Source organism: Haemorhous mexicanus, chromosome Z, assembly GCF_027477595.1.
Source record: "Haemorhous mexicanus isolate bHaeMex1 chromosome Z, bHaeMex1.pri, whole genome shotgun sequence".
Taxonomy (NCBI): domain Eukaryota; kingdom Metazoa; phylum Chordata; class Aves; order Passeriformes; family Fringillidae; genus Haemorhous; species Haemorhous mexicanus.
This window is the reverse complement of record NC_082381.1, coordinates 20,680,792-20,692,937: the sequence shown is the minus strand read 5'-3', so window position 1 is coordinate 20,692,937 and position 12,146 is coordinate 20,680,792. Positions and strand designations below refer to the sequence as shown.

At 39.9% G+C, this 12,146-nt stretch overlaps 1 protein-coding gene across 4 annotated transcripts in view; it reads left to right on the top strand.

Moving 5' to 3' along the window:
- The window catches only part of MCC (MCC regulator of WNT signaling pathway), a 183,230-nt gene that overhangs the window by 88,866 nt on the left and 82,218 nt on the right, over positions 1–12,146 (top strand). The gene's annotated exons all lie outside the window — the stretch shown is intronic.

Here is a 12,146-nt window from a genome sequence, read left to right as displayed (position 1 = left end):
AGCTGTGTGCTGGGATTACCATCCTGTGTGTCAGAGGTAGATGAAGGTAACATGGCAGGAAGTGCTGCTGATGCTGGGTCATAATTTAGCAGCCTCCATACAAATATTTCAGACATGTCAGATCTTGGGAGTGGGAGGTTCGGCCAAAAGAGCAGTGAGATCACATACTGGAGGTACAGGTGAGATTAATTACATGTCTGAGCTGACCACTGGAACTTTTAAAATGAGAAATAATTTAACTTATTATGAATAATAAATCAGTGAAGGATCTGGAGAGGTGCAGGGAAACTTTGTGGTCTTAAAAAATAAACCAAACAAAACCCGATGTCATAGTAAATCTGTTCTTTCCTTTGATCTGAAAGTTTCTCCATAGCTTTTAGTTGCCTCCATCCCCACAATTAATACAAGAGAAGCAATAGCAAGCTTATTTCATTGCAATTGTTCAGAATATTTTTACAGCAGTTATGTAGTAGAAATAAATAGAGCATCTTGAACTCCTTAATTTAAAAGGTCTTATTTGTAAAGTAATTATTTACCAGATAATTATTGTCATTTTTGTTAAAGTACCAGTTGCAGCAAATAGGATGTGAACAATCTTTCAAAAAGTCTTTTTACCAAATTTTGCTGAGTACAAAGAAATTACACCATTGTATTTTGATCTGCATTATAATTTCATTGCCAGCTGGCAACATGGCAGAGGTCAGTTGCAAGAATGGACTTGCTTTCAATTATCAGTCCTTTTAATTCACATCAATACATTATTTGTAATGCCAAATACAGGTAGGTTGTAAATGGTGTTTTGATGTGAACGTACCTGACAGTACAGAAGAGCTAGAGACAAATAAACAATATGAGATAATACTTTATCACAATAACCATTAGCATTTAGACCACACATCTGAATACACTTTATTTGAGAGAAACAGTTTCTGCATATTCTAATCTAGAAAATAAACTCTTTTGGCCCAGAGTACATAGGTGGTTTCTGTATGTGGCAGGGCCTGTGCAGAATGTTCTGTCATCACAGATAACAGTAATAAAGGTCTCTGGTAAAAAAATGTTTTTAGGTTTTTTGTTTCAATGAACATTTCCTCTTTAATCTCAATCATTGCATAACAGCTGTTGTTGCAGCCTTAACATTCTTCTGCATCTTTGCATATATTAGATTCTTTTACTAGAAAACAAAGCAAACCTCACCAGTCTGCCCTTGTGCATGTTAGTACAGGTCAGCCCCAGCAGCCTCTAATGCATTTGGTTTATTTCCATCTTAGAAGAAGCAGTACAAAGGGCAATGGTGAAAAATTCTGGAACTCTTTCTTGGTGCTGCTGTGACAGATTGTGTACAGTCTGCTCAAACAGGTGAAGGTTTTGCTATCAAGTCCTCAATCAAGCAGGTGGAAATGGGCAGTGCATTTCACTCTCACATTTCATCTGTATGGTGGGTGTAAGGGATGTGCCCATGCTACATCCAGTGTGGCTTCTGAACCTTAGTTTCAGAGGTCCAGCCTTTGAGCTGGCAAGTGCTTCTGAAGAATGTTGCAAACACTACCTCTGTTTTGTGAAATAGTTGTTACTTGCTTTGGGAGGCTGAGACAGGGCCAAAAAAGACTTACAGTTCAGTATCTTCTTCCTCTTCTTCCCTGTGGCTTAACTACTTTCCTGTTATTGAGGAAGTTGGGAGGGAGCTGTGTTCTAAAACATGCTCTTGGGAAATCAGAATAATCTTTTCTTTTCAAAGATATCTCTATTTTAAAAACTAAAACAAACAAACAAACAAAAAAACACCAAAAAAACACCAAACCAACTCTGGTCTTGTTCTTATGTTTGAAGGCTTTTTCGTAGTTACAATAAAAGAAAGATGTACTGCAGTCTCGCCTTCATTGTGCATTTCCTTGACATTATGTAAGTAACATTACAAACACCTCTTGCTTTGTTTTATATGTTGCTTGCTGTTCTATTGTTGCAGGCCTTTCACAGTGTTTGAACTTGTTTGTTTGAGGTTTTCTTCATGCTTCCTTTTGGAAGTGTGTGGGCTGGTTTACATTAGGACTGTATCCATCCTATATGAATCAGTATAAACTAAAACTTCACACCTAGAGAAAAAGCCACCACCTGTCCTGTTTCCTCCTGCTGAAGGAGGGTCTTTCCAGGCTTCAAATAAGTGTGGGAGGTGTGATGGGTGCAGTGCTCTTTGCCACTCTGGACCTGGAGAAGTCACACTCACCATTTACCACTCAGGATGTTATTAAGTAAGTTCTCCACTTTACAGCAGCAGTGACAGAAGTTCAAAAGCATTATTCACTTCCTTCATTGCTATCACAAGGGCAGCTGTAGCACAGATGGGACAGAGGTGTTCTTATTTTTATCAGTACATTGTCTAATCCTGGTCTATACTAGATTGTGTGGTACAGGTTACCTCAGCCCAATTACAGCCAGGACTAAGTTTTAGTCTTCCATTCAGAGTATTTAATTGACCATATAAATTTTATTGTCCTTCCTCTCAAGTGCAGGGTTTTCATCAACACTAAATGCCTCAGATAGGTTGCTTTGCTGTTCCAGTGTGGTAAATTCTCTATTTCCAGCCAAAGTATACACATTATTGTTGCTCTTAGAGACCTCCCTTTCCGTCCCTTTGTCATTGTGTAATTCTATAGCTGAGTGAACAATGAGAGCTACTATGTGCTGTCTAAAGGTCCTCCGTGTCCACAGGCCTTCCCTTGTGCATTCTTCCTCTTTCTTGTGTGAACTCATTGCATGTGTTACAGCTGTCACTGGGACACTGTGCCTGGAAAGGCTGGCATGCACATATCTTGGCACTCTAGCCTGCTCACATGCTCCAAATGCTCCCTCTGTCTTATTAATACCCCCGACCTGGTTATTCATGCAGTCTGTGACTCGGGATAAATTTCACATCCCTATGGATGGGATACTCTGGGAAACATAAGCAATCATCTGGAGGCCAAGAGTGAGAGATCACTAGGATCCACCTTCCGCTTTTCAGATTTTGGGTACACTGAGTTTTTTGCAGTGTTAATTTTCAGATTGAATTTTGAGGAAATTACAGTGTTACAGCCCTCCCCATGTGACCACTTTTTTCCTTCCTCAAGGGGATGGCTTCAGTAGTTCAAAAAACAGGCAAAGCCGAATCCTTCCGTGGGAACTTCATACCTGAATAAAACATCTGTGAAAACAGTATCAAAATATTCACCACAGAGGTAGTGGAGATGTTCTGAAAGTTGGTGCTGGTAGGGTGTGAAGACAGCAGCATTTTTCTATACTCTTAGGTATCCTGGGGGAATTAGGGGAACAGTCTAGATTACAAAAGTACAAAGCAGGTATTTAACACTAAGAAAAGGCACTGGAGAGAAACTTCAGGAAGAATCTTGCTGTGAAGCAAGCAGAGTGAGATCTTCTGTCTTGCTGACAAGTTCTGCCAAAAGAATGGTGTTAGCTTTCCCACTCCAGGGGAGATAGAGTTCAGGCAGAGAGGAGATCATGGGTGTATTCCTGGTGAGTGACATTGGCACAAGTAGGCAGTTCTCTGTGTGACTTAGTCCAAACACAGTGCAGGTGGGAAGTAGCAGCAGGGAAATGTGAGATGTGGATGAGATGGTGATAACAAGGAGGTCAGCCTAAATTGTGGCCCTCTGAGTTTCCAGGGGACTCATGAAGTACAGTCATGAGGACTGACAAAATAGGTGTTTCTGTGAAGGTATATCAGCTGAGACAGTCCCATACTGGAAAAGCCTTTCAGAACAGGAAAGATGGTGTCATTCTGTGACAGTGGTGACAGTGTTCCCCCCTTGATCTTTGGGGATGTTTTACACTGATTCAGGACAGTTCGGGCTTGATCAGGAACCAGGGTTTGTGCTCAAATAGTCTGCAGAGCTTACTTCCAAGGTGGACTTTGCGTGGTTTCCTCTGTGGTTTGACGTTTAGCTCTGATTTTGTTTTTGCCCTTCATTAGTGTTTTTTCTTCTTTAGAGCTCCCATAAAAACCACCGTTTCAACTGTAAAGAATCTGGGAGAAATTTTGTCATTTTTCTCCATGATATAAAGAGTATTTGGGATAAGGTAAAACTGACTTCAGATGAGTTCTGAAAAGCTACGGTGTGACCTATGTGCTATGCTCATAAGCCATTTTGCCTTCTGGCCATTATAGAATAAAGGAACAGGCTGATATCTGATGCTTTTCCAATTTGCTTTTCTCTCTGAAATTAGTTGTGTGTTAGCCAGACCTGCAAAGACAAACCTCTTTCTTGCTCAGTTGGATTACAGCCAGCGTGAAAGCAGCAAAGTCACAATCACTCATTTGGAAGTGAACTCCCTCATTTTTTAAAACCTATTTTTAGATGATTGTTGAAGTTTCCTCCTCTGGCACAGAATGTTTTTTCTGTGTTTCACCGAGTTATATAACATCTCGCTTAGGTTTTGGAAAGTTCATTTTGACATGCTTGATTATCACATATTTTCAGTTTTTAAATTTAGATAGGTAAAAAAAAAAAAACAAACAAAAACAACTACTAGACTTTGTTGCTTCCTGCTCCTACTTACTCCTTTGTCCCTTTTGTTATTGTTGCTGTAATCACATACTGACATGAAATTAGTCTTTGGAGTGCATTTGAAAGAAGGGAGAGGGTCAGAGTGCTCCAAGTCATATGGATTCTCTCACCTGGGAATGTGCTGTTCTGCTCAGTGCTGTAGGGCACTGCTGTGGATTGACCCCTTTTGGCAGCCACTCCCCATCTGGTTGCTCACCTCCTTCCCCACAGCAGGGTGGGGACAGGACAGAAGGGTAGGCATTCAGAGGGTGTCTCCTGTGGTGAGCCAGAATAATGCCAACCTAAAGCAAGATTCTAAGCATGCCAATCAAAACTGTACTAGGCTATCCGATTAATGGATTTACAGGCTTTCCTGTGGTGTTGCTCATTTATGACGAGTGTGACTCTTCTAAAGAATTCAGGCACAATTCTTTTCTTCTTATCAGAGATACTTTTGAAGAGAAGCACCTAACTTATATATAAGAGGTAGTAATACAGTAACAAAGGTCTGTTGATACAAATCAAGTTGTGCTGAGAAGTTTTCTTTGTTCTAAATTCAAGTTGTATTTTTTTAAGGATTTTAGGGAAGGAGTACTTCCATACTTTGCTTTGTGTTGGGCTTTTTTTTTTTCTTTTTCTCTTTCTTCTATTTCAAGTATACCTTTATGTTCTAAAAACAAGAGATGAAGAGGACTAAATGCAAGAACAGGTTTAAGGTTTTCAAAGAACTGTAGTGGTGCTGAGATTATTTGCTTGGCTTACTGTTAGAGCAGGATGTTATTTCTCATTTCATGTTATTTCTCTCTATTTTGGTCCTCTCTTGGCTTGGTGTGCCTTATGTATATCTTTGTTTACTACTACTGTGTAGTATTTCAGAACCTTTTGCAACTCTTCAGCCTGTCTTAGATTATGGAAACTCAGAAATGTCTCTTAGGAGACTGTTGAACTGAACACAATCATATACTCAGAAAAAAATCATGATCTACTTTGCTTTCTTGCTCTCCTGTATTGAAGTTCTTGTTAATCAAAATGCATTTCTACACTGGGTTGACACCCTGGAAGTAGCTGCTCTTGCTCCTTGCCACTTACCCAGATAATTCATCTCAACTTCACATGCCTCACAAGTGTACAAATCTGTAGAGAGTAGGTAGATAGTCATGCAGAGCAGTCTGATCAGTGGTTTTGTTCTGCTGCTCATTGTTCTTTTCTGAATCCCTCAGTATCTCATTCTCTGCTTGAGAATTCCATGTTTTAGGACTGAGTAGATTGTTCCAGATGACTTCTTACCTGAGTTGCAGACAGGGCCTGTCATCTTATTGACTCCCAAACATGACTTCTTCCATAAATTCACAGTTCCTTCTCTTCCTGCTTCACTTTTTCCCTGTGCCTCCATCAGGGCCCTGCTGCACCGTAACTCAGTTTTGGTGTAATATCATCCCATCTTGTATTACCTGGCCTTCTACCAAAATCACTTCAATTTTCAAACTGTCTTTGTAAAACTTAGGTACTGTTTCTCATTCCTCACTGATCTTTCCAGCACCAGCCTGTTTAGTCTTAATTGCTGATGTCATTATTCCAATTTATTTCCCTTTTATAGATATTGAAGTTAGGTAAGGTGGGCGTCACAAGGTATTGCCTCTTCACAGCTTAGTGGCATTTTTGCTTACTTTATGGTGTCATTGTGTATGTCTGACTGTAAATTAATTAAATTTTAAATTGAGTATTCCTGAGACACTTGGAGCTTTTACTTAAATGGGATATATTTTGTAGTTAACACATCCAGTCTCCTTCCATGGAGGTTTTCAAGACCCAGCTGTGCAAAAAGTCCTAAGCAGCATTGACTGTACTGTGGGCACAAGACTGGGCTAGAGATCAGCCATCCAGCCTGAGTAATTTCATGTTTCTGGAGCATTCATCAGCCTTACACCATTTCACATCTTTCAGATTCACCACTCCTGATCCTTCATGTCTCTGGGTTTGCTTCCCTGGTTAGATAAGGTTAGGTACATTGGATTAGCTCTAGTTTTGTAGGTTTTTGAAATAAAGGTTGCATTTCCGAACATACCTCATGTACACTGACAGATGTATCTTTATTAGCTGATATGTTCTTTGTAAAGAACTGATTTGATCACCTTTGAAAACAAGGGTAAGAATTTAAGAATTCTATTTGTCAGCTGGGCTGGTATTTCCATGATGTCTGACAGCAGAGCATATTACTATGATTAATTTATAAAAGAAAACAGGGTGTTCCGAAACGACTGCAGGGCATGGCTTCCATGAAATGTGATCAAGTTGGAACTAAAATAAGCTATATCTAATATTTCAATTCCCATCTGAGGTCCTGCTTTCTTAACTATAAATGATGTACAACTCCCTTTTACATATAGTTGTGGAAACTAGTGCTTAGTGTAGGTTTTAGATATCTCTGTTCCTTTTTAGTTTACTTTCTCTTCTGCCTTATAGCTGCTGCATTAAAATACTTTAAGATGTGATGATCTGTGAAGCATTTTTTTTGTTGGTTTCTAGTGGAGGGGCTGCATAAGCTCTTCTGTGTTCAGTGAAGACAGATTGAAATATCTTGACTTTAATACCTACTACACATTTTCCAAAACAGTGTTACTAAATATTAATGTCTACAACGGGTAAAAAAATCGTTTCCATATTCATTGCAGTACAACAATAAAAGCTTTTCTTTCATTCCCTTTGTGGTTTTGCTTCACAGAGATAAAATCACTAGTGCATTTGTGGTTTTATGTGAATGAAATGTCTCTTCTCAATTACTATTTCAAAATAAGCTTTCTAATTCCTACTGTCCTAATCTAAAAAATGAATTATTTGTAACCAGAAAACTGGCAGTATCATCTCACTTTTGATTAAAAAAAATTTATTTCATAGTTTTATTAATTTCTGAAATTACTGGTTTTTAATGTAACTACTGTACTGTATAATTCATGCACATAGAATAGGATAGTAAGCAGAGTTAACCTTATGGTGTACCTACCAAAATATGTCCATAAAATTCACTGGGATCAGGATGGTTGAATGTTAGGACCACTGGTCTGAGAAATGAAACAACTGGCTTCCAGTGCCAGGTCTGCCATTTTCTGTCTGATACCTGAGGTGGGGGTGGGGGGGAAAAGCCATCTCATTTATTGTTTGTGGAAAGAAATACCATTATCCACTTCTGTAAAGTGTTTATGTGGTACCTTACTTTTCACTCCAAGATTTTTACAGTATTAGTAGTTTTACATTCTCACTCTGCCTGGGAAATCCTAGGGATCCTTAACCAGTAGCATGTGGTGTTTTCAATCTTACCTTCTCTATCCTAGAGGAATTTCTCAATGTTCTGCTATTAGTGGTGTTATTTGGACTCTAACAGTATGAAATAATTTGAGTTTTGTTTTTGTTTTGGAGGGCAGGGGGATTCTGTAGTTTGTTTTAGCCTAATTCTGAAAGTAACCTAATTCTGTTAAGCTATGATGTTATTTTGTTTTTAGCTGGGTGAGAGACTTCAGTAAAAAGTGAGTGAGGACTTTTTTTTTAAATCTCTGTCCATGTAATAGTTTTTTTAATTGTTTGAAATGGCATAGTATACTTGTGTTACACTAGGCACGGAAAAGTCTCATCTTCCGATTTTCTGTAGGGAGTGTGGAGGAGGAAGATGTAATAGTTTCAAAATGGATGATTCAGACTGGTGGGAGAAACAGCTCCATCCCATGTGTAAGGATTAGAAACTGAAAATCAGCTCGGATAAAATTAAGCTACAATGTGTAAGGCCTGTTGGGATTTTGAAGGGCTGGGGTGTTCCCATCTGCCTTCATTCTGCCCATAGCTGAAAAGTGGGTTGAGCAGACAGAATGGTTGATTCTCACAGTTTCCATCATTTTTGTTGGCAGTTCAAACTTGTCCATTGATAGTCACATAGCTGAGTATGTAAAACAAACCCCAATTTTCCCTTGGCTGATTGTGCTGCATTTGTGTCTCCTGCAGTGTGTAGTTCTGGGATATGGAATAGCACTGGAGCTGTTGAGTTGGTAACGCTGCAAAAATGTGCGTGAGTTGTGCAGAGAGATGTTTATGTTTAAGTGTAATGGTCTTGTCTAGAAACATCTGGTTTATACTGTCCTTGAATTCTTTTCCAGATCTATGTCCTATTTTCTGATTTTGTAATGTAATGGAACATTTGCTATTAATTAGAAAAGCCCTTAATGTCCTTACTTAAGAAAAGCAGCTAACTCAAATCTCAGGAAACTCAAGTATATTAGTTCAAAGCAGGGTTTTCTAATTCACAGCGCCATTTACTGACCAAGTCCCCACAGTCTGCATCACATCATTTGGGAAAAGTTGGGGGTGACTACAAGGGAAGCATATGTAAGCCCTACAGCTGCATGTGTCTCTAGGTACACTGACAGCCTAGTATCGTATGAAAAGGAAGGGAAGGCAGAATTGATGATTCCAGAGTATAGCTGGTGTGTAGCACTGAATTATACAACCAGCTCTGAGCTTCAGGTAGAAGTAATTGCAAGGAGGGCTGCAGAATGGGTGATACAAACATCTCACCACTGTTGGGTTTGGACTTTGGACCATTGTGGCTCAAAAACTTGGCTAGTCATGAGACATGAGCATCCCTGCTCTGTTTTCTAATAGCAGCCCAAACTGGAATTTATGCTCATCTTAATATGGATTGGGGGGGAGAGATTAGAAAGATAAGGGTGCCCTGTGGTATCCTTCATGTTGCAGTCTTGCAGACTTACTCTGAATCTCATGCTTTTGCTGGGCAGTGGAACTGACCTCAGCAAAATATCTTAACCAGGTTAATACAAATCCAGTTTTGACCCACAGTACTACCTGAAGAGATTGTGTAATATTCTGCTAGTGCAGTGGGGACTGTTTCAGTCTCATTATACATTTATAAATGGAACTTGAATGGAGGTTTTTGAGTGTGCATGAACTGTGCATGATCAGAGCTCAGAGAAGCAGATTATAAATTTCTCTGGTTCTCTGTTGAGACTGGGCAAATGGGAAATCTTGGTAACAGGATTAAAGAGGACTACAAATTACATTTACAGAAATACTCTACTGGAGTTATTTGAAAAGATAAATGTGAGAATCTCGTATAGCTGGTGCACACAATCTCAGGAAACATTTCTTCCCTTCCTGCCTCTCAAATCTTTTCCTTCAAGAAATACCTACATTTAAATTTGACTGCATGTGGATATAAGGTATGTTAGGACTATAAAAAAATTAAACTCAAATTTACATATCCCAGGTAGCTAAACCACATTATGCATGCAATTATATGTTTGTGACTACAATTTCATTGAAGTGGAAGGGAACAGTAGGACTGAGTCTTGTTTTGTCTCCACTGTGCTAGTTTCATGTAATGTGTTTTGTGTAAACTTTCTGTCCTCTGACCAGATTTAGTTCTTTCAAAGCATGTCCTGAGTGAGGCTGACACCTTTTTACTCTAAAATATACCGTGTATATCAGTTTGTGTGTTTTTATTCAGATCAGCACAGGTTTTCAGATGGTGAATTCTAGTGCTGGAATCTTAGAACAGGACAAGAAAATAAATTACATTCCCTCATTTTCTGGGTCAGGTCTGATTTTATTTTTTCCTCTTTGTTTTAGTGGACATTTGGATTCCTGCTGATGAGATTGCTTTTCAGTGATGTTAGCACAGTCAAATTGGCAGGAAGATATCCCATTGTGTGACTCAAGAAAGAGCAAATTCACCGTGGTGTCTGTAGTTCTTTTACCCTTCCAGTTGTTGAGACTGCAAGGAATATTTTGCAGAGTGCTTTGAGATAGCACTCAGTGGGTGACATTGAACTGTGTCTGGAGCAATAATTTCAGGTCATGAGGTAGGGAGGGATTCTTCCTTGAGAGGAAAACTGCTTGCTTGCTTTTAGTTTGTTCCCGAGCCCTTACCCCCTCAGAAATTTTAACATCTGCATGGCTATCAGGCTCATTTCTAGGCTCACTTAAGGAGTAAACTTTAGAATAAACAGTCAAAGATATGTTACAGAATCAGTTGTGTGGTGTCAAGGGTTTGTGCTGTGAGTCCCAGGTCCTGCAGTCAGATTTCCTCCAGCATGGAAGTAGTAGGGCCTCTGGTGAGTTTAGAGGGAGAGTAAACAAAATATAGTGATGGGGAAGGTCTGTTGCTAGGTCAGCAAGCCTTGTACCAAGCACAGAACACTCTTCCGTGGCTGTTCCCAGGAGTTTGGGGCAAGCAGGAAGAGGAATGTGTTTGTCTGATCAGGGTCAGGTTTGCAGGCATTGCTTCTTCTGCCCAAGTAGCCACTTCCAGCTTTGCTGCCTGTACTTAACTGCGTGCTGTGCAACTTCTTTCAAGCCTGGCTACTTTGTAGTAAGAGATTTGTGTAAATCGCAGTCTGGGTCCATCTGATGACAGATTTAACCTGAGACTTGGATGAGATGCCTGAGGCAAGCAGATCTTTGTGAAAGGAAGCCATCAATACCTTCTTGTGTAGGACAAAATCCTTGAAAATTGACTGACACAGCTGGGGACTATGGTTGGAAGGAGGAGGAACACTCACCTTCTTACTGCAGTGTAAAAATAGAAAACAACCAATGTAATTTTCTACAGCTACCACTTCTTATAAAAAGCTGTTTTATCTCAACAGGATTTTAAAAGTTTGGCACATGGAGCAGTTAGGTGTACTTCAGCAAAGAAATATCATAAAGAATTCTACTATTTTGAGAAGGTTAAAAAATCCCTCAAGAAATCAAACACAAAACCATAAAGAAATAACAGATTACTTTGTAAAATGGCTGCTTTTTTTCAAGCAATAACATGTATTAAAACTTGACCCTTGCTGTTGGAAATCTGATCCGTGTCACACAGTCTCTTTTAAAATATCTGTATACCGACCTTAATTTCTAGAGTCTTTGAGCTGTTATGTTCTAGGGCTTAGGTACCTGTGGCAGCTGAGTATGCTGCTGCATATTCAGCATTGCAGCTGAAAGAGGCAGGAATGGTGACTGCAAACAGAGACAGTACTAATTGCTCCCTGCACTTAGTTAAATAGCTGCAGCGATGCATAACAGCAGGAGGGAGAGGGTTAATGAGGGGCTAATTCCATCCTCAGAGGGACCCACAGGGCTGAATGGAAACAGCTGCTGTACTGCAGCCTCTAGGCTGCACAGGGAGTTGCTGGCAGCTTCGGTGAAGGGAGGGAACAGGAAAAGAATGGTATGTGGGGAAGGGAATAAACAATCCAGAAAAAAAAAACAACATGTAAAAGTATCTTATGTCGGGACCCCGGAGAGGGGAGAAATAACAACAGGTAGGAGTGGAGGAAAGGAGAGTTCAGGCTGGAATTGCAGACTGGTGCAGCCACCTGCGAGCCCTTGACCTCCCTCTGTGAACATCAAGGCTTACAACTAAGTCAGCATGGCACAGTGTAGGTGTAACTTGGATACTGAAACGGCATAGCTGTCTAAATACACGCTTAGCAGAGCTAGTGGGCTCTGGTGGAAGGTGTTGGGGATGTTGCTCGAGTTGGATGTATGTGGCAGTGCTTCACCAGAAGTGCATGTTTCTGGTGGTGTTTGTCAAAATATGAATTTGAAAGTAGG